The sequence below is a fragment of the Lissotriton helveticus genome, chromosome 7, assembly GCF_964261635.1.
Source record: "Lissotriton helveticus chromosome 7, aLisHel1.1, whole genome shotgun sequence".
NCBI lineage: Eukaryota > Metazoa > Chordata > Amphibia > Caudata > Salamandridae > Lissotriton > Lissotriton helveticus.
The window spans coordinates 800,340,067-800,363,945 of record NC_136068.1 but is presented as its reverse complement, the minus strand read 5'-3'; positions in this window follow the sequence as shown (position 1 = coordinate 800,363,945).

The window sequence follows — 23,879 nt, the reverse complement described above, 5'->3', positions numbered from 1 at the left end:
CTATGTTTAAAAAGTTTACTTAAATGGGTGGAAAAATAAGTGCTGCAGTCCCGCTGGTAGAATTTAATTTACAGGAACTGTGTACAGGTAGTACCACTTTACTAAGGATTTATATGTAATTTAAATGTGCCAATTGGGTATAAGTGAATTTTGCCATGTTTAAAGGAGAGAGTACAAGCACTTTAGCAGTTATAAAGTGCACAGAATCATAAAACCAACAAAAGCAGGTTCAGAAAACAAGGCGGGAGAAGGCAATATGTTTGAAGGTGACCTTACAGAGAGGGCCAAGATCAACAGTGACATATGGATCCACTGATAATTTTGATGAAGAATGGCCAACATTGTAGTTTTTTAGACTTTTTGTAGTTTTCTTGTTTTTTAATCAAAATATTTGAACAGAAATAATGGACTGTTTCAGTATGTGTTTTTAAATGTATATTGATTTTGACCACAATGATGAATAAAAATTGACTTTGTATTTTCCTAACAAAAAACTTTGCGTCTGACATTTAAGGTCTTTCATTTTATGTATACGTTGTTTGCTATAAGGATTATATGTTAATAGTGTATTGGACAATTAACGTTCTGTGGTAGAAGTACTCAATTGATGTAACCCCTACAGTATCACAAAACAGCACATGATTCTAACAATAATTAGTATTATCTTCTAGTCAGGCACTTGTTTTACTTTTTAACAACATTGTAGTACACCAATATGAAGAAGGCACCAAACTGAAATAGAAATTATCTTCCCCCAAGATGTCTACACTGTAAAGGCATGCTTTGTAAAAAGGCTTAACTCAATGTCTGTGAACCTTCCCAGCCAATTGAAGGAACAAAAAAAGTAAGTTTGCTGCACAGTCTTCACAAACTAAAATTCACCAACTTCTGTTTAGTGAAAATACAGAGTATATGTAAAGAGACTTCCATAACATTTCAAGAACAACTATAGGATTCATGAATGCTGTAGTAAACAGAAACAACATACTTCAATCAACAGAGCCAGTCTATGATATGTTCTACCAGCACTTCTCCTTTCTCCAGTTTTTGCTGCTAACCAGTGAGTTGAGACTATGCCATCATTTTCTTGAGACTTTTATTGTAGGAGCGATTTATCTCTTTGCTGTCATTTGTAGTTAAACTTGGGATGAGTTTGCAAGTTTAATATAGCTTAGTGTTTTCATTTTGAAGATACGGGACAAAAAAATGCTACAGTCACAAGTGTTAGTGGCAGATCTGGATGTGTGATAAAGTGGAACAAATCCATGCTAGTGTCATCTCTGTATTTGGAATTCCTCTGGTTCATGATAGACTCAGTATAGACTCTTCTGAATCTTCCAGCAAAGAAAACAACATTATGATAAAGAAAGCAATACATGAATTGTTAGGACAAACTCAGATATGCCTGAGGGATCTAGCTAGGGTTTTAGGAAGATTGGCAGCTTTGATGCAGGCAATCTACCCTTGCCATTACATTATCGGGTGTTACAATACATAAAGATACTGCATCTAAGGAGGAGTCTGACATATGCATGCAGGGTCACTTTGTTGGAGACAGACATGATAGAGTTTGAATGGTGGTTGGCACACATGGAGGTCTGCAATGGTTGAGATGGTGAAAAACTCAAGTGTCAATGAACCTAGTTGGGGACAAGTTGTGGCTAAAGAGGGAGATGTGGGACTTTTTTCTCTCTTTCTTTACACAAAGGAGCAGACAGATTGCTTTAGGCCTTATGCCTACGAGTAATGGCCCATTTGAATGGGAAGAGGAGATAGCTTTTAGGTATCATTGATGCTGCAGGTGCCATAGGTGATCCATGCAATATCAAAGAGAACATCTAATATGAGGTCTGAGGACTGAAAGTCTTCATTTACAAGGATGGAGCAGTAAATACCTATGACTGTAATGCATGACCCAAAATAATTTCTTACTAGGCCGTGTAGCCCATGGCTAAGTGAATCTTCAAAACACTAAAGGAAGTCCCTAAGATGAACCCTAAAGCACACCTGCAATTCCAAGAAGGGAAATGCAAGCACAAGAGCTTGAAGGGCCAGACGGGAAGCAATCTTGTGAAGTGTATTTGTGTAAAAGGGAACGTTCCAAATAAATGTAAAAATAATGATTGATACATACAGGCCTGATTGGTCAATCCTAAGTCATTTCAGGGAGAGGTTTGCTTTTAAACATTTTACACTTGTAATCATCATGAGTCTACAAAATGTGTTACAACCTCTTTGATTTAAAATTTTGAAAGACACATTTAAATGAAACACTGGGCGAAATGTAGTTTAACTGACAACATAGTGCCTTATCTAGTGAACCTGGGTATGCTTTAAGAAAACTTTTTTCCTTTTTACCATGCGGTTTAGTGAGGCTAAACAATATGTGTAAGATAGGAAGATTTTTGGGACAGGAAGTAGATCCTGGAGAACATGGTGGAATTTAAGTGCACTTGAGCGGGCTGGACATCACAGATTGGAAGCCATGAACTTTGCAGTTTGCAATGTTTGTTATTTGTGATCAACGGTTTTAACTCTGTTCCTGCCCCTCTGTCAATGCATCCTATATGCATTTTATGACATACATATGTATCACCCATAATGAGGAGATATCAATGTTTCCTAAGTAGTCTTACAAGCCTATTTAAACTAGGACTGTGCGGTAAACTCCGCTCCACCGGTGGAGTTCACAGAGTTTTTGGCACTCTGTGCTTCGCTTGGAGCATGAAGCTTGGGAAAAAAACCTCTGCCAACCACAGGCTGAGCGGAGTTTACCAGTGTGCTCACCCACGAATTCAGGGCACCTCAATTTAAATCCTATGTAAAGAATGTTTCCATTGTTCAGCTTAAAAAACATTTTTAGAGCATGCGCAGAGAAGAGTAATTTCTCTTTTGAACATGCTCCAGGTGACACCACTATCATATTATTCCAGTTATTCCAGTTCTGACTTTCGAGATGAAATAGGCAAATGCTCTCTGGCATTGTGAGCTCTCTTGCCTGTCCCATCTTACTGTGCATGCCCACTGTAAGAAGTAAGAGTGAAGGGTACTGGTACTGTTCTTCCCTTCTGCTCTCCTCGTTGGCTGGGTGCCCCCTGTCAACCACGGTCCCTTATGTAGCCTCTGGTTGTTTCTATACACAGGAGGGGCTCCAGCTGTTCTGGGGGGAGTCCAGTGTGGTCCCCGGTGTGATTTACTGACCCCCGACTCTGTGAGATGACTCTGCATCCCACGCTGTACTCTCTTCGGCCATCAGCCGACTCAAAGGCAGCAGTGAGGCTGGGTTGTGCTCCACTGTAGGTCAGCTATAGCGACCCTCTGCCTTTCCTGTGCTGATTGCGCTCTAGTATTCTTTAGTTTAACAGAGAACACTGCTGCCTTGCTGAGCCTGCAACCTTAGAAAATAGTATTTGGTGCCATGTATTTTGTAAAGTTTAAAGTGAACTAGCCGCATTAGATATGCCTGGTTAACTTTAAATAGGTGGACATTGTAATGAAAATGATAAACTCCTCCTGTTAGGATGACATGTTGGAGTTGGTGTACATTATTAGTTGGTACCAGTCCATCAACTGGTGACATTATATTGTGACTCTTTGACTTCATTTTTAACCTCACAGTTTTCTCAGACATGCATGATTAGCCAATGTACATCGATGTGTATGTGCACCTCGATTTTTTTCATTTTTGGATTTGTGTTCTATTTCAGTCAACGGTACCAGCACACATCTACTGTAGTTAACTTCTCGCGCTATGGTGGTATTGTGTCCCATGAGGATTAGACGTGTGTCTTTACCAGCGTTATCTCAGGGAACCACTGAGCGTGGAAGTTAGCTCTTCTTTAAATATTGAGCACTGACCCTCCCAGTACAAGTGCCTGTCTGTGCCATGAAGTAGTAATTAGCGGCATGCTATGCCTAGGAGCGTCAGGTGCAATGATCCCCCCACTCTGGCCACATGCGGAATCTCACAAAGTTTTCTGGTAACTCTGCGGAATTCAGAGTGCAATATCACAACTCTACCCAACCCTAATTTAGACCAAGGAATCACTGTTAAAACAAGTGAAAATCGGTCCTGGGTGCCTCTATGTCAATACACCTTCCACTTCCCCCCCCCCTATCCCTCAGTTATCCTCCTCCGCGACATTAGGAACTCACCGGAACTCTCTCTCCCACAGCACTGCTTCCTCCATACAGCCTTGACCACAGCCAAGATATTTTTTTCTGCCAGTGGAGTTCGCCTGAACACCCATCACAGGAAGCCTGGTTGGTGGCAATGATTCAAACAGTCTCACAGGAACGCATCGTTTACTACCTGCAGGAACATACTGAGGTATTTTACAGACGTGGGCCCCCTTCCTCTGCGACGATACCGTTGACAGACACCCTGCCCCAGGTTCTCCCTCTCCTTGAATCGCATTAAACTGAATTGAATCGTATAACTGACTACTGTTGTAACACAGAATGTTTACTTTCCCTCCCCCTCTTAATTCCTACCCACACTCGCTACTGGAAGGGCGAGATTTTGATCGATACCTCATCACTATTGATCCAAACCTCGATCTGGTCGACTGAACCTTTGTTGCCTGTCTTGGAGGAAAAAAAAAGTGCCCCTCTCTGCAAGTTAGTTCACCCAATAAAGGACTCTGCTCCCAAAGATCACAAACAACTTCTAGCTTTCAAAAGTTTATTGTAAGGATATGATAAGCTGCAAATACAGGCATCTCAGAATGAGATTCACGAGATACACAGGTCCAATTACATACATGTGCTCTCGGAAAGCCCTCAGACGAGCAACGGAAATCACTAACACAAGTTCTAAGAATAATAAAGCTATCAGCATTGACGCATATCTCTCCTTCATTTAAGTTGGAGGAAAACGCACAGGTTAGGCTGTCCCTACCCTGCTCTAGATGGTATCCCTACTTAACCAAGTCCCAACCTAACAAAGGTGTCAGCAGTGAATGACCCCCAAGGGAAGTCACTCACTCTAAGTCTCTTGGTGAAAACCTATAGTTCTCCAGTCATGACCCCTCTCTGCCTACCCATCCGTTCTCTAAAGGGTCCTCAGGTATCTGCTCTAACTCCACCCAGGGGTGCTGTCCCTAATACAAAACAGTCAACAACATTTGAGACGCCCCTTGCGAGACGCCCCTCACGTGGTGTAGCTTCTGGCTTTTTCCATGATGCTTTGTATTGGGCCTCATACGTTAGAGTTGACCTTGCTTCTCAGACTCTTCTCCGGCCCGCTGATACCCCTTAAACATTCCGGAACCCTCCTCCATGTCTGGGCCGTCTACTGAACAGACCTCTATTCATTCATTTATAATTGGATCCCCCCTTTTCCTTTGCAGACAGATATCTGCAGCCAAGAACCCAACTCTCATAGACTTCCAAAAAAGGCTTGCAACATTTCTCAGCCCAGACATGTACGTGTAAATCAATGTTAAAACATTTCAGGCCTACAATATTTCTCATCATGATTATAGCATTCAACTTCTTCATTAATTAAAGCATGTTAATACTCTTATTCTATTATTCAGTAAACATCTCTAAAAATCATGGCCCATTTAATGCAATGACCAAAACATTAATACAATCTGTGTCGTGAAAAGAAACACCTTCCCTTTTAGCTCTGGCCCTGAGGCCTACCACATTCTGCGTTTAACCACATACCATCTTACATTTTAACAGCTACACGACATGAATTCAGAAATAATCACATCTACTAAAATCATATAGTGTCACACATTTCTGTATTAGTTCCACTTCTACTTAAATCTCTACATTAGCTATACATTCAGAAGATAATTACAGATACTATTAGCACTCATGGCATTTCTCCTCATGATTTGTGCTTACTACAGGTAAGTGTGATGTACTCATACATTTAGGTCAGTTTGCGCTCTCTCAGTTCCCCCCTTTGATGACCTCTCGGGGTCATCACTAACATTTAAACTGCAGTTATTGCTGGCATGATTTGTCTCTGCGCTTCCAGAGCCCTCAGGCTCCTGTACTGATTATCTTGTATGGCAGCCAATCTCTGCAGCTGTTCTCTTTGGGCCCTTTCTGACCTTCTTGCTCTGTACCATTTGAATACCCTCACCAATCCCCACAATATAATCCCACAGATCAATATTATGATGATAGGTTTTAGTATATACCACACAAAGCTTTTGCCTAAGGTGGAAATCCACCCTCCAACTTCACTCATTCCATGGCCCACCTTTTCCCAGACATTTTCTCTACTCAAGTCTTCGATCTCCTTGTGAATATTAGTTATGTTCCTAATAACTTTCTCAAGGGGCTTCGAATTGTCTGGAATGTAAGTACAACATTCCTGGACCTTCAAAGCCTTACAGACTCCGCCCTCTTTTGCTAGTAGGACATCTAACGCAAGACGGTTCTGAAGAACCATAGCCCTTATCGATTGCATCTCTCCTTCTACCAGCATTAAGGACTGAGCAGTGCTGGCAGACAACCTGTCGACAACTGTTGCCAGTCGTCTAATTTTAACATCATTAAGGATTACTCCCAAAAGAGGGAACATAGCTCCAAAGACATCTCCAACCATTTCTGCATCTCCTACATCTCTCCTTCCCCTCGAAGATGTCTTGCCCTCAATGATCACTAAGTCTTGTGCATGATATATTTTGGGGAAGACAATTGCTAAGTAACATGATCCATACCAGTTGTCAGGTAGTCTCACGTAGGCATTTCTTCCACATACAAAATACACATTTGGAATTACTTGCATTCCCTTCAGGAAATCTTTAGTATAGTACTCTATATTGAAAGCATGTTCACAGTCGACTTCTCCCACGTATACATTTTCATAATACGTTTTGGCTCGGTGAAGACATAGCTTTCCTCTCTGCGTCTTATCTAAAGCTATTGGACCACTACTACCCTTTCTCTTGTGTGCCTTCTCTTCCTCGGTCCAATCTGTTTTCCATTGTCCTGATTTTTTCAAAATCTTTTGTCTCCTGTAACGATCATCCACCTGCCCTATGAACTTCTTCTCGACTTCTGACACCTTGCATGTCAGGTTATTTCTACGGGCATGTGAAGTATCTAAGGTAATCCAAGGAATGAAGAACTTGGCCAATCTGTCTTCACTCTTCCAGTAGTCCCATTTGTTCATCTGCTTATAATTTGGGACTTCTGGTAACACTGAATCATAATTGGAGAAATAGTATTCGAAACTATCTCTCTCATAAAATATACTAAGCAATAAGCTACATGTAATGCCATATGTCAGCGGGAGGTGATGGTATCTAATGCCTTCATCTACAGACGCCGGCAACTGCATGCAGACGTAACAATCCTTAACCTCCATGGCATCCACGTATTCATATAAAAGTTTAGCATAAGCATTTGACCTAAAGTCTCCTTGGGACTCATCTACGTGTAACCTGCGGGCTTCTGCAGCTAATAACGCTTTCTCTTGAGTGTTTTCCCTTTTCTCACCAGCAACAGTAGGTGTAAGCGTTTCTTCAGAATTCACATCAGTTACCTTTGCCTCTTCCTCATGTCCCTTTACATAAGAAATTGTTACCACTAAAGCTATTAATATTATCACTCCTACTATTAGTGTACCTATTATACATTTAGCTCTGCGGTTCTGGGTGCCGGCCTCCATTTCGTCAGACAATATGGCTCTCTCTTATCTTAGCAAAAAGTTCTTTTCCTCTCGTTCCTTTACAGTCTCTTTTTAATCCTTTTGTCTTTAGAATCCACACAACTGGAAGCTGACAACCTTCTTCGCAAAAGTCCTTTAACAGTTCAATAAAGACAACCCTAGCCCTTCTCCATCAACTCAAGGGAAGTTCCCTAAAATTCTCTGCTTCCTGGGCGCTAGGTAATCTTCTTTTTCTGCTTGCTTTATTTACAAAGTCCTTTAACAGTCTACTATCAGGTTTGTGCCTGTAGCTTCAATAGCATAGTTCAGTATTTCCAAACGAAGATTGTGCTCTTCATGTGCTGTTATCGTTGTACTAAAGTCGGGGAATTGCAATTCTGAAAGAAACATGTGTTTTAACTTGCTGAGGCGGGGAGGTCTGGGGAGCATGAATGTTAATGACCCTTCTTGTTCGACTCCGGGTACCAACAGTCGTATTTCCACGGTGACAATGGGCTCAGAACTGGACACCACCACCGCTCGGATCCTCCCTGTCTCCGGTTTCACAGACATTTGTCGCCAGATATGTCCACTCAGGTGTGGAGTATCTTCTGTTAGGCACACGCACTCTTCTTGACCTTCTTCGGTCGGGTGCTTCAGCGCCCTGAGCACCTTCTTCCGGGTCTGAGTCTTCTGATATCGGAGGAAGGGTTACCTCTGGAGTTGACCTCAGGCTAGAGCTCCTTCTTTGCGGCCAATTAGCTTCTCCACGTGCCCTTCTACTCCTTCTCCTTCTTGTCTGTTCTCGCTCTCTGTCAGACCTGTCAGTGTCTGACTCGTACTCCCAGCTACTTTCTCCTTCTGTAGCGTCTTCCGTTTCGCTGTTGTACTGACCGTCCTCAGCTTGGTCAGACTCGTTCCCTGCTTCCGCTGGCACCTCTACAGCTTGGCTAGCCCCCTCTATGGCTTCTCGGTCCTCTTCTGGACGTCTATCCGAGAGAGAAGCTGTTTCTTCCCGAGGTGCTGGAACCCTTCGCGTATGTGACGCGTGGATCCAATTGGGCAGGCCTCCCACCTTCACAGCTGTGTTCGTGATCAGGATGATCTGGAAGGGCCCACGCCAACGAATATCCAAGCAGCTTCTTCTCACATGTTTTTTCACCAGGACCCAGTCCCCAGGGTATAGGTCATGGCACGGGCCCTGGCACGATGGAACCTCGGCAGCCTGCACCTGAAGGGACACAGAACGAATGGCGTCAGACAGCCCCTTACAATAGTCCAGGATCATATCATCTGTGATATTTAACAGTGCAGTAGTTGGGACAGATGGCAGCCTCATTGCTCTCCCCATTAACACCTCATGTGGTGATAACCCCGTTCTTCTGTCTGGGGTACTACGAAGGCTCATGAGAACCAATGGCAGGGCGTCAGGCCAACTCAGGGTCGTTGAGGAACAAACTTTGGCTATTCTGGCCTTGATCGTGCCATTGATCTGCTCCACAATTCCTGAGGCTTCTGGTCGGTAACTGCAATGCAACTTCTGATCGATATTCAGAGCTGCACAAATCATTTTCACAAGCTCGCTGTTAAAATGTGTTCCCCTATCTGATTCCAAAAAGGCCGGCACCCCGAAGCGCGGAATGAGTTCCCTAAGCAGTAACTTGGCCACTGTGAGGGTGTCGCACCTACGTGTAGGGTATGCCTCAACCCATCTGGAGAACACACAAACAACCACCAGGACATAGCGGAGGCGGTTGCACCTTGGCATTTCAATGAAATCTATCTGCATTCTATTGAATGGACCTCCAGACCTTCCTATGTGGCTCAGTGCAACTGGTGTTCTTTTTCCTACGTTCAGCTGCTGGCAGGTCACACAACGCTGGCACACTGCTTCTGCTGCTATTCTAAACTTAGGATTGTACCAAGTCTGTCTAAACACTCTCAGCATAGCATCTCTCCCCAAGTGTACGGGACCATGTATGAGTCTAGCCATTGGACTCACCATCTCATTGGGCAACACTGCTCTGCCGTCTGCTGAGACCCAAAAATGGGACTCACCCATTACACATCCTGCCTTTTCCCATGTTTCTTTTTCAATATCAGGAGCATTTTCTTGCATGTTTGACAGTTCATCCCAAGTATCAACAGTTTCCAGTATCATGGCTAATTCAGTCCTTACATTTATTCCACCCACTTCCACCTCTGTGAAAGAGTACCCTTGTTCCGCGCAATACCGCGCAACTTCATCAGCATATCTATTGCCTTTCGAAACGAAGTCCTCATTTCTGGTATGTGCGGTGCACTTTACAACTGCGATACCTGCTGGGCATTGCAACGCCTCTAACAACAGGCGCACAAACTCTCCATTGCGAATGGGAGAGCCTGAAGAGGTCATGAAGCCTCTTTGAGACCATAACTGCCCGTAATCATGAACTACCCCATAACCATATTGGCTGTCGGTGTATATGGTGACTCGAATTTGATTGCTGGCCAAGCACGCACGTGTCAAGGCAACAATCTCGGCTACCTGAGCGGAGTGTACTCCTTCCAGGCACCCAGCTTCCACAACTCCAGTAATTGTACAAACAGCATAAGCTGCTCTCAACTGCCCAACTTCGTCTCTTACACATGAGCCATCGACAAAGAAAATTTCGTCTGGGTCGGTCAGTGGCTCATCTACGATGTCGGGTCTGGGTTTGGTGCATAGTTCAGTCACATCGAGGCAGTCATGGTCTGTACATTCATCATCATCCTCTATATCATTTGGGAGTGGCATCAAGGTAGCAGGGTTCAAAACAGAGCATCTCTTGAGGGTCACATTCTCTGCAGCAAGAATAACTTGCTCATATCGCGTGAGCCTGCTGTTGGTCAGATGCTGTGTTTTGGTCCTGGTCATCAACAGTTCAACAGAATGGGGCACGCACACTTCCAACGGGTGCCCCATGACGATATTTTCACATCTCTCAATGCTGACACCCGTTGCAGCAACGGATTTGAGACATCCGGGCAACGCTGCGGCTACTGGGTCTAAAGTAGCCGAGAAATAAGCAACTGGTCTACGGGCATTCCCATGGATTTGGACTAACACAGACAACGCGCAACCTTCTCTCTCACAACAGTAAAGAAAAAATGGTTTATTGTAATCAGGCATTCCCAATGCCGGAGCACGACACAGGTCCTCTCGCAGCTGTAGGAATGCCATCAAACAGTCTTTGTCCCATGGTACCGGATCGCTCACCTCCTTGTGCGTCAGTTTTTGCAAGGGCTTTGCTTTCAGTGAAAAGTTCACGATCCACTGTCGGCAATAACCCACCATCCCTAGGAACATCCTGACCTCTCTCTGTGTCTTAGGCGCATTCATTTTCATGATCGCCTCTATCCTGTCTGGTGACACCTTTCGTTTGCCTTTCTCTATTCTGTGTCCCAAGTACTGCACTTCTGTCAGGCAGTACTGCAATTTTCCCGGGGACACCTTGTGCCCATTGGCAGCTAGGTGATTTAACAAAGCAATGGAGTCCTCCCTGCAAGCTTCTTCTGTTTCTGACGCCACGAGGAGGTCGTCTATGTATTGGACCAGAATTGACTTCTGGGGCAGCACTAGACTTTCAAGATTTTTCTTCAAAAGCTGGTTAAAGATCGATGGGCTCTCTGTATACCCCTGAGGGATACGACACCATGTTAGGACGCGATTTTCCAGCTTAAATGCGAAAAGAAAATGGCTTTCTTCGTCCAGAGGGATCGAAAAGAAAGCCTGACAAAGATCGATCACAGTGAACCACTCAGCTTGGAATGGAATCTGAAACAGTATCACTGATGGATTCGGTACCACTGGACAACACGAAACGACTATGTTATTAATCTTTCGAAGGTCCTGTACTATCCGAAATTTCCCATTTGGTTTCTGCAGACCCATAATCGGGGAGTTGCATGGACTACCCACGATTTCTTTCAGTATTCCCTGTTTAATCATGGACTCGATCACGGGTTTTATGCCTGCAATCGTTTCTGGAGTCAATTTATATTGGGGTGTTCTTGGGAACTCAGCATGCGGTTTCACTACAATTTTCACTGGGTCCACCCCTTTGACCAATCCTATCTCTTCCCCAGTGAAATCCCATACTTCTGGTGCCACTGTCTCTCTCAAGTCCCAGGGGAGCTCATCTACTGTTAAAGTAGGGTACAGCTCCACGCATATTCTTGAGTTTGCAACTTTGAAGTCTGCATCATCATCATTGGTCAATACCTCCACTCCCTGAGGTGTACAATATATAGTACAATTCAATTTACACAACAGGTCTCTTCCTAGCAGACACACAGGACTTGAATCGCAAACCACAAACTGGTGCTCATCGCTGTACTTCCCTATTTTCACCTGTACCGGTTCTGTCAATTGGCTGGTTATTCTCCTGTTTGCGACCCCCACCACCTGTATGGTCTCTCCAGACATGGGCAGGTCTGGAACTGCAGCTGATCTGATCGTGGATCTAGTGGCTCCTGTGTCCACCAGAAATGTCGTAGGGCACCCTGCTACTTCTGCTTCCACATAGGGTCCCCTCTGGTCCACCTCCAAGGCTGCCCCGAGGGTGCAGTCTTCTCTTTCCACTCTCTGTCCGGTTAATGGGTCCACATAATAGCACTCTTCCCCTTCTACAAACAGGGGCATTTGTCTATAGGTCTTACCCATAGTCCCTACTCGAGGAGGTTGCGGGAACTGGGCTCGGGGAGGAGCCCCCCCTTTGAGCACCTTTCCTTGGTATGGCGTCACCCCTCTTGTAGGCGCGCTCTGGACCTCTTCCTCCTCTATCTCTTGCTCTCCTATCTCTACATTGTAGGGGCACTCGCGTTTCCAATGCCCCACCTCGTTACACTGGTGGCACCTAGTCGTTTTCTTCAAGGCAGCTATGTCTGTTCTGGGTCTAAAGGTGGAACTCTCCTCATTACCCTTGTTCTGACTGTACTGCTTCTTTCCTCCTGTACCTGTCCCTTGCTGCTGTTGCTGCTGTCCCCCCTTTCCTGCTGCCTGCATCTGTACCACCATCAACTTTTCTTTTAGTTTCTTAGCCTTGGAGTCTATCTCATCACAGCAGTACCTGGCATATCTCAGTATTTCGTCTAGGGGTTTACTTTGCCAACAAATCGAGTGTTGCTGAATCATTAAACTAATATCCGGTCTCAGTCCCAGGACGAACTTGGACACGAATTGCCCTATGTCTTTTGGATCCATTACATCCAAGCCGCTATACTGTTTAAACGCCTTCAGCAATCTCTCGTAATATTCGTGGACTGTCTCTTTGGGTTCCTGTCTTGTTCGGTCTATTCTGACCCAATCTATGTCTTGCATTGGCACTTTCTCTTTCAGCCAAGTCATCACTCTCTCGAATTTTGCCATCACAATCTCGGACGGCCCATTAGTCTTAGCATCTCTCTCTGGCTCCGTTGTGGGCCACTCAGCGCTAACCTTGCATGCTGTCCACAGATCTCCTGGTACTACAATGTCAAACAGCGTGTTCAGATCTATCCATAGGACCTTTGAGATTTTTACAAATCTCTCCACTTGCTTGTACCACTCCACTGGGTTTTCCCGTAATTTGGGGAAGGAGGTGGTAAAAGCAGCTAAATCTCCCCTACTCCAAGGGACATGTACATAGTTCCCATTTGCGACTTCACGCAAAGGGTAAGCTTCTATTCCCTGCTGTCCTCCTGGTGTCATACCAAGCGTGCTTCTCCTGCCGGTCCCTTTCTTGGACCACCTCTCTTCCCACTTATCTAGTGCCCTCCATGTCCTTATTCCAGCGATCAGTTCCCTTATGTGCGTTTTCAGCCCAATCGTTCTCCTCTCATCTAGGTCTCGATCTGTATAATGTAGCCTGTGGTTACCCTGTAATGCTTTGGTTCTTGACAAGTCCACCATATATTTGCCTGCTAGTTCGACTAACTTCTCATGGACTGCTCTCGCTTTTCGAGTAATGTCCTTTGCCATATACAGTATTTCATCCTGTTCATACATTTCCATTCTTTCTAAAGGCAGGGTACCATCTACCATATCATCCAGGTCTGACCTTAAACTGGCGACATCGAGTCTCTTGGCTTTTATCTCAGCTCGCAATATGTCTTTCGAAGGGGGCTCACTGGTCTCCCTACCATCCCAACTTCGAGCTCTACGTTTGGGCTCGGGAGAGTTAATGGGTGCCCTCCCTTGCTCCCATCTCTCCAGGTCCCATGCTCGGCCATCCGATCTTGGAAGGTGATGGAACACGGGCCTGTTACCCCTACTCTTGCTCTGCCCACTCTCTTCTTCTTCTCTCCTCTCACCGCACACCTCTCTGTTATTTTCCCTCTGGTCTCTACTCTCTCTTTGCCTAGTATCGCTCAGTATCTGATACGATCCTTCCTGGTTCCCCATATTCCCTGGGCTGCGCTCATTTCCGTCATCACAGGGACTATGGTGCGACCTCTCACAACTCCCATTCAGTTCTCTGGTGCCGGGCACACAGTGTGGACACTTAAAGCTGTTTCTGTACTCTTGCGCTCTCCTCTCCCCTTCACTGAGTATTGGGCGCGCCACCCCTCCACTCCCGGGGCCCCCGTTTTCCAAATCTATTCTATTCCCACTCCGGGCCCAATGGGTGACTCCCCTACTATCTCTCTCTCTACAGTCCCACTCCGGGCTGCTCTCCCCAGCCCCGCAGTGAGTCCGAGCTCGGCTGTCCTGACTTTCCCTTTCAGCTTCCGCAGCTATGATGCTCTTTTGAGCCTTCACTGCCTCATCCCACTGCTTCATGTACTCATTTAGCTCTTGAAAGGATTTTCGTCCAGATCCCCTCAGATCCACTGGCCATCTAGGGCCCCCAGGATCTCCTCCTGGGTCCCCTGCTGTGTGCATCGGGGTGCTCCACTCTCTCGGTATCGGCATCTGACTTGGGGAATTGATCGTATCGTTCCTTCTTGCCTTCTCTGCTCTTTCTCTGTCCTTCCGTACCCGTTCTTCCCCTCTTGCTCTCTCTTGGTCATATATCGATATTATAGGACCTATGGTAACAGGTACCTGTAGTGCATCTGGTAATGCGTAGGATGTGGCGCTTTCCGTTTCCGGCGCTCTTTGTACCACAAACCTCCCGACTACCTGTTGCACCTGACTAGGCTGGGACAGCTCTTTCTTTGCCTCAGGATCCCACTCTGAACTGGGAAGCGGTCTATGCTCTCCTGCATTGCCCCCCTTTTCTCCTTCTGTATGCTCGACCTCTCCCCCTGCTCTATTATACGGGGGTGGCCTGTCTGTCAGTAATCTGTTTATCAGGCTGTCCTCTGTTTCGCTCTCATCATCTTCTTCTAGGGGGCTTTTATTTACGGGCACCTCTAACACTGGGTACAGTTTATTTACTTCCATGTTATGCACTCTCCATCTTTTAGCATCCGCATCCCACCTGGCATCCTGTACTGCCCTTACCGATCGTTTCACCCTTTCTTGTCGTCTGTTCATATTCTTTTCATGCGCTGCCCTAATCCATGCATCAAGAGCTTCAAACTGGGTCGGTCTAGGCAAGGGTCTCATTGAGGTCATGACTGATTTTAATCGATGTAACACCTCTAATCTGAACGTCCCGTACTTCGGGAACGTCAGTTCCTCATTTCCTTCAGTAATCTTACTCCACTCTGATATCCAAAGGATCGTATGCAGCCCAACATTCACTGCCATGTAACGAGCTGGCGTACCCTCCGGCGGGGCTTCTTCCCCTTCATACGATCCCCGCTTCCCTTTTTTAAACACCGCTCTCAGCCATTTAAAACACTTCATAATTATGCGCACAATATCCAGCCTCGCTACTCTGTTTACTTCCTGATGACAATCCACCAATCCTGTCGCGGCTTTGCTAGCTTGGCCTATCGCAGCGCGGTCTTTCTCCGGTCGGCCAATCACGTCGCGACCCTTTCTGACGTCTTTTCTAGCTGGCCTATCACGGCGCGGTCTTTCTTCGGTCGGCCAATCACGTCGCGACACTTTCTGACGTCACTTTTCTCCGCTTCGCAGCAGCACCCCTCCTTTCTCAACTCGTTTCCCGGTTATGCATGCGTCCCATTCATACACCGAAAAATGACTACTTCCGACCAAGCGGTCACTTCTCTCGACTGTACGTCCACAGTCTATATGTAATTGTCAACACAACTGACGAAATGTCTATCGTCTCTCTGATAGGTTGCTTACACACACAGTAACTTCCGACCAGCGTCCGTTACTCACGCACTCACTCTTACGGTCCCCCTATCTCGGTCTTTCGGGTGATCAATGGTACCTCATGACCCCCTTCACACTAGTTGACGATTACTCTGGGTGTCCGATACACCCGAACCACTTAAGCTCTCCTTGAACTTAAGATTTCCACCGGTTGCGCGCGCTCACAACCTGTTCCACAGTCACTCTACAGGCATTCAACTCCGCCAGACATTACAACATAGATACAATACAAAACACCGCAATCTAACACGCATAACCCTTTATACTCACTCTCGACCGATACTGCTGCCTTTTCTGTCTCACGTCATCCGGATCTTCTTCAGCGGGCTGTTCTTCCGATCATCGATCTCTAGGGGCCTTGGGGTAAGCTAACCTGGCCTAGGTCACCGTCCTCAAGAAGGCAACCATCCTCTATAGCTACCAACTGGAAGGGCGAGATTTTGATCGATACCTCATCACTATTGATCCAAACCTCGATCTGGTCGACTGAACCTTTGTTGCCTGTCTTGGAGGAAAAAAAAAGTGCCCCTCTCTGCAAGTTAGTTCACCCAATAAAGGACTCTGCTCCCAAAGATCACAAACAACTTCTAGCTTTCAAAAGTTTATTGTAAGGATATGATAAGCTGCAAATACAGGCATCTCAGAATGAGATTCACGAGATACACAGGTCCAATTACATACATGTGCTCTCGGAAAGCCCTCAGACGAGCAACGGAAATCACTAACACAAGTTCTAAGAATAATAAAGCTATCAGCATTGACGCATATCTCTCCTTCATTTAAGTTGGAGGAAAACGCACAGGTTAGGCTGTCCCTACCCTGCTCTAGATGGTATCCCTACTTAACCAAGTCCCAACCTAACAAAGGTGTCAGCAGTGAATGACCCCCAAGGGAAGTCACTCACTCTAAGTCTCTTGGTGAAAACCTATAGTTCTCCAGTCATGACCCCTCTCTGCCTACCCATCCGTTCTCTAAAGGGTCCTCAGGTATCTGCTCTAACTCCACCCAGGGGTGCTGTCCCTAATACAAAACAGTCAACAACATTTGAGACGCCCCTTGCGAGACGCCCCTCACGTGGTGTAGCTTCTGGCTTTTTCCATGATGCTTTGTATTGGGCCTCATACGTTAGAGTTGACCTTGCTTCTCAGACTCTTCTCCGGCCCGCTGATACCCCTTAAACATTCCGGAACCCTCCTCCATGTCTGGGCCGTCTACTGAACAGACCTCTATTCATTCATTTATAATTGGATCCCCCCTTTTCCTTTGCAGACAGATATCTGCAGCCAAGAACCCAACTCTCATAGACTTCCAAAAAAGGCTTGCAACATTTCTCAGCCCAGACATGTACGTGTAAATCAATGTTAAAACATTTCAGGCCTACAATATTTCTCATCATGATTATAGCATTCAACTTCTTCATTAATTAAAGCATGTTAATACTCTTATTCTATTATTCAGTAAACATCTCTAAAAATCATGGCCCATTTAATGCAATGACCAAAACATTAATACAATCTGTGTCGTGAAAAGAAACACCTTCCCTTTTAGCTCTGGCCCTGAGGCCTACCACATTCTGCGTTTAACCACATACCATCTTACATTTTAACAGCTACACGACATGAATTCAGAAATAATCACATCTACTAAAATCATATAGTGTCACACATTTCTGTATTAGTTCCACTTCTACTTAAATCTCTACATTAGCTATACATTCAGAAGATAATTACAGATACTATTAGCACTCATGGCATTTCTCCTCATGATTTGTGCTTACTACAGGTAAGTGTGATGTACTCATACATTTAGGTCAGTTTGCGCTCTCTCACTACCAACGTAATGTCGATGTCTGCCTCCACTTACCCTCCCACTCCTGCCACATCTTGCCTTCACCCTTAACCTCCAAAACGTTCTTCTCCCATTCTTCTCCCCTCCTCCCCATTTCCACCTCCTTTCGTCTTATGAATCCCACACATCAGCCCTCCTGGCTTCTCTCACGTCCTTTTCTACTCCTGCCCCAACCCCCTTATCTTCGTCTCTTTCTTTTTGTCCCCACTTCCCCTCGCTCAATTAATCCCCTCCCCCCTCTCCCCCAGACATGCAGACCCACAAAACAATAGGTTCCCTCCCCCCTCGCCGAGGGTAACAGATGCTGCCCACCAGCCCCATCTTTTATGTCTTCTACCACAACGCCACCTACCCTTCCAACAAACCATGGGTGAATCACCGGCAACAAAGACGGAGGGTTTCTTTTCTTTTTTCCTTGTTCTCTGACACAACCCCTGCCTCTGCATCCGCAGCCTGCACCACCCGACCCCTGGCGACCTACTCTGTTGCTCCACTACTCCTCATTTCAAGCAATGCCTCCTACGCAGAATGCTCACCCCAACACACTCTATGCCCAACAGTCCTCGGCATACGTGACAATCAAGGGCCAGACCCACGTCAAGGCAACAGCCCCCGCCACCTTCTCCTTCTCAGTTTACCAATATTGGGTCCCAGTATCTCTCAGAGTATCTCTTAGTATCTCTCAGTTTTCCTTGGATATTGTCTCCTACCCCGTCTCCTGCGATGCTCACCCATACTGTATGTATTTTCTTACTACAAAAATTGCAACACAATAAAAAAGTGAAAAAGTATTTGCGTCCACTGTAGCACTAATTTCCATTAGAAAGTTAGCATAACCTACACTTCTCCTTTGGTAGCCCACAGTGCACTTACAGGTTTTGCCTGGTTATAACTGGACAAGTTAACTATTGAGCAAATGGGGAAAAATGCACTAAAAACTGGTGCAATTACCATTTGGTTTGTGAAAATATTATGCCATTATTTTGCACCTAAAGGAAGATATAGAGCACCCACGACGTTTAGGCCTAGCATAAATATTGTTTGCACCATGGGCCATGATTCCAATGTATTTTTTATTTTGGTGAAAGATCTCACAATGTAAACAAGCAGGTCAGGAATTACCCACTGACTCTGACTTCTGCAGGATGGAATGAGGCAGAATATGCTGTGTTCAGGTTTGTGCACCCAATTATTGAGCATTTTACCTTACAAAGCAAGTTCTGTCCTCTATTCTGATAGTGTTCCTAAGCAGATTTTCCATCTGTATAACACATTTTAGATTATGCACAAGATCACTGAAATCTTTATTTTGTGGTTTCAACATAACTTGAGGAATATTAGTCTTCCAAACTGTATTTACAACAAAAAGGAAATTAGTTAATGTGAAACATTCATACTGGTTAGTTTGTTTAATAGGGAGAAAATGGTTGCTGCCCTTTGCTATATCTTTGTTTTATCATCTAGATTCACATTAAACCAAAATTCATTGTAATTTTTACACAATTTAATAAGTTTTCAGTTAGCCAGTGTTGGACCTGGGCCTCTTGGCAGGGTCATCCCTAAACTTTTTGCCTTCCTCCAATACTCTCTCTGACCTGTTTTTGTTGGTGTAATGACTCTGGGCACTTTGCCACTGCTGACCAGTGCCAAAGTGCATATGCTCTCCCTGTTGTAAAGTGTACATGTGATTGATGTCCATGATTGGTTCATTGGATTTACTGTTAGTCCCTAGTAAAGTGCACCAGGAGTGCCAGGGCTTGTGAATGCCAATACTGCTAGTGGGCCTGCAGCGCTGGTTGCGCCACCCACAGAAGCAGCCTGAAAAATGTGTCTAGGGTCTGCCATTGCAGAACCTGCGTGCAGTCTGGTACTGTCACACTGGCTGGGCAAGTGCACACACTTGCCAGCCCCTAAACCTTCCCTTAACTTCATATTAGTCACCCCTATGGTAGGCCTGAGGGCAGGGTGCATTGTAAGTGTAAGGTAGGACATGCCCTGATGTGTGTGGCATGTTCTAATAGTGAATTACTGCCAAAATCGTTTTTCACTATTGTAAGGCTACCAGTTCCCTTTAGGCCAGATGGGCTGCTGGAATTATTACACTCTATAATCCCAGCAGGCTCAGGGAACATGGTAGAAATTAATGTTTAGTATGCCTGAACTCAGAATAATAAAATACTTCTTTTAGTAAAGTTTATTTTAATATCCTGTGTTTGCAAATGCTACTTTTAGAAAGTTAGCATTTGCTTGCCTAACCATTTCAGCCCGCCTCTGCTTGGATGTGGATCTGACTGTCTGGTGTGTGTGGGTGACAGGGCTGGGAGTTGACAGGTAGTGAATAGCCAGATGACACCTTAGTGGGTGGTGGGAGTTTCCCCTGAATGATGCATCAGGCTGTGCTCTGCCTCCACAATGCTGGCTCCGCCCTCCTGGGGAGCGACTGATGACTCAGCCTGCACCTGGCCCAGGACGGACCGAAGCTTGTCAACAAAGTGCTCAAGCTGCCCCTGTCTTCACAATGCCGGCTCCGCCCCCCTGGGGAGCGGCTGATGTGCCTGCCCTCACACTGCATGCAGAAGCCAGAAGTACCCACAACAAGTGCTCACAGACTGGAGCAGTTATGCAGAGACCCCCCTGGCTTGCTAGAACAAAAGAAACTGGGTATAAAAGAAGGAGCCCTGCTCCTTGTAAATTAGATCCTGTTTGCGCTACAGAAGAAACTCTGCCGAAGAGAAGGACCTGGAAGGACTACAAGGAGGAGTGCTGACTCTGGCCTGTGTCTGGTGCCTTGCTGCCAAAGGTGAGGAAGAGAAAAGACTACAAGAGACTTTTGCTTTTATTTTGAACTTTGTGCCAAACTCTGCTGAAAGATCTCCAAGGGCTTGCCTGTGAACTTGCCCCCTGACCAGCGCCCCAGGAACAGTGGGCGCTACCCCCTGACAGAGGAACCACTGCAAGACGCTGTTTTCCTTTTGCGAGCCTCTCCAGGAAAAGCAGAGCGCGCTCTGACAATCGCGCTGTCCAGCACCACTCTGGGAGCTGCCCTCGCTCTAAACAAAGTGACTGCCGCCTGCCGGGCCCAGAAGCAACGTGAAGACCAGCCCAGCTGATCCAAGCACCGTGACTGGCTCCGAGCTGCAGCTCGCATCGTGAAGAGAAGGTGGCGCCCGGTGCCTGCTTGCACCCCTTCGAGTCTTGTGCCCCTGAACGCGCCGCCGCTGAAACAGCTGTTGCGTGGGGCGCCTGAACGTCGCCTGGATCAAAAGAGGCCTGCGCCGAGGATCGCTGCCCTCTGTATGTGCTCTCCCATTCAGGAAATCCCGAGGCGCTTGCCCAGTGCAACCCGGCCCGCGCCGCACCACCAACCCCCGAGCCAGAGCCGAGCTGCCGCTCGCTCCTAACATCGGACGGAGGACAACGCGACGCGGACTACCGCGCTGACCTGCGCCCAACCAACTCCCCAGCAAGGTACTGTTTCTTTCCCTCTGTCCCGCCCAGCCCTCGGAGCTGCGTGTGGAGCGCTCCCAGGGCCCCCGCTCTCTCCCCCTGTCAGCCGTGCACAGCCGCGCAGCCCGCCCGGAGAGGCAGGCGCTGATTCCCCGGCCGCCGCTCCCGCCAGAAGCGTGAGAGGGGGCAGACCGGGCCCGTTTTTCTATCGCGGGGTAACCTAGGGGCACAGAGAGGCCGCGGACAGCTGGGGGAATCCTGGTTGACTATCAGGACAGAGAAAAGTACCGTGAGGAGCCTGGAATCCCCGTTTTTTTGGGGGGAATAAGCCGAATAAGAACTGTTTTGAAAATACTGAACAAAGATTGCTTATTGCTAGAAAGAACTGTGGCAACCTAATCTAAAGTACACTGGAACCGTTTTAAAGTGAACCAAGACTGTATTTACAAGCCTGCTTGAAATTTATATAAAGAGTATATATTTTTACAAAATACAGTTTGGCGTCATTGTGTGGTGGGTTGGTTGTGATGGTGTAATATTGCAAATGTTTAACCCTATGTGCCCCAGAGATTAGCCTAAGACTGCTTAAGCCACACTACCTAGAGGGTAAGCAGAGGTTGTCTTGAAGGTAACCCTCAGCCCTGACGGGGAAGAGAGAGTCCCTGCTTGTCGCCAGTGCTGCATTGCGCCAACTAGAGACTCCCCCTTCCTACATTGGACGCAGCGGTGAGGATAGCGAATTTACATTTGCGGTGTCTTTACCTTAACTACTGACCATTGCACAGTGATGACAGTCCAGTAACTAAGCCACAGACTTTTTGTTGATTTATGTTTTGCGAGAAGAGATCTCCATGTGTTCTTGAAGTCATGCCTGTGTCAGTGAAAATGGAAAAGGCAGCATCCATTTCTTCTATTGACTGTGATTGGGAGAAACTAGAAAACTACACTGGGAAACAGCTCAGGAGCTTCTGCAAAAATTTGAACATTTCCATGACCGGACTCTCCAGAAGGGAGCAGTTCCAAAAGGCGCTGAGGGCCTGGGTCAAGGCAAGGAATGCCCCTGGAAAGGATTTTGAATTTGAGGATGCAGAACAGCAGCTGGAGGGACCCCTGACTCCAGAGTGGAGGGGTGCAACCTCCCCATTGGGTAGCAGTGTTTCTGGCCGAGGTCTGTCGCCAGAGGAGCTGGCGGACAGACAGGCAACCCGAGATCATGAATTGAAGTTGGCAGAGCTGGAAATAAATGGGCAACTGGAGCTAGAATCTAGGAAGTTAGCCCTGGAAGTAATGAAAATGGAGCTTGCGCATGACTTAAAAATGAGGAAACTTGACTTGGAGCTCGAGGGGCTTGAGGCCAGGAGGGCTTCAGCCCAGCAACAAGAAATGTGTGTAGCTCAGAGATTGAGCTTTGCTGAGTTGGAGGTGGAGTCCAGCTCAGATGGTGGCAGCAACATTCAGGTATCTAGTGCAGACAGCATAGCGCGCGCACCTAGAAATATGGCACCTGACTGGGAGGGGGTTAACTTACACCAGGAGGTTCAAGGGCATGAGGTAGCTCCAGTAGTGCGCAGCGTCCCTGAAGGGAATAGGGTAGCTGGCGTAGGAGTTCATGGTCCTAGTGGAGGGAGGGTTTCCCCCATGGTTGAGGTCCTGGTGGGTGAGTGTAAGGACCGCCCAGAAGAGTGTGGGTTGTGTGACAGAGACAGTTCGCTACTGTCTGGCCAGTCTCAGAAGAATGGTGCGGAGTATGTGTGTGAGGCGCTGGATGGTGAGGTGAAGGATAATTTGGTTAACCCTGCTAGGGGGCTGTGTAATCCAATTGTGGGAGAGCATATTGTAAGTCCCAGTTTTCCAGAGCTATGCCAACACCTGTTTGAGAGTGAGTTCTCTGACCCCAGGGAGCTCACCTTGGAGGCAGACCTTGTGGTGGATTCCAGAGGGTCTGGAGAGGCATTGGGGTGTGATCCTGTGGGGAGTGGCTCAGGTATCTTCCAGCCCAGAGTGGTGGAAGTGGCGCAAAGTAGCCCAGCTAGGTCCTGTAGTAGTGAGATGGGTGTAGGGCCTCACGTCCTGTCCTTAAGAGGAAGGAGTGAGAATGGGTTTTGTCCCGGTAGTGCCCAACCTCAGTCTCAGAGCCTGGATGGTTCTTTAAGGGAACACCAGGTGGGGAGCCTAGGATGTCCGGATGAGTCACCCTCTGAGGGGGATTCCCCAGTGGCTAGAGAACGTGGAGGCTCTGTAAACAGAGCTCCAGTAGTTCTGGTGACTGGCAGTACCACTCCAGTTGGGAGGGTGCAGAAGTCCAGAAGGAGGGGCGAGAGGGGGAAAGAGTCCCCAGTGGAAGAACCAGTGGGTCAGGGGCCAGCCAGCAGGGCTGCGTCCCCAGTGAATGACCAGGGGGACACCACTTCTGTCCTGGGGGATCTTCCCACACTGTCAGAGGGACAGGGTTTGGGAGATCTGCGCCAGGCAGACTGTCGCACGACACATGAGCTATGTGCCACCCTCAGGGGGGGCAGGCGTGCTCCCCGGAAAGTCCTGGTGCGCCAGGCAAGTGTTCAACTGCAGGGTTGGGTCCCTGAGTTGGAGAGCCAGGTTCAGGTGTTGTCTGACCTGGAGGGTGGGACCACTGTAATCAGTGTCCTGACCCATGTCACTTTTAGGGGTACCACTCCAGTTGGGAGTGGGCAGTACTCTGGAAGGGGGTGCAGAGGGAGGGAGTCCTCGCCTCTG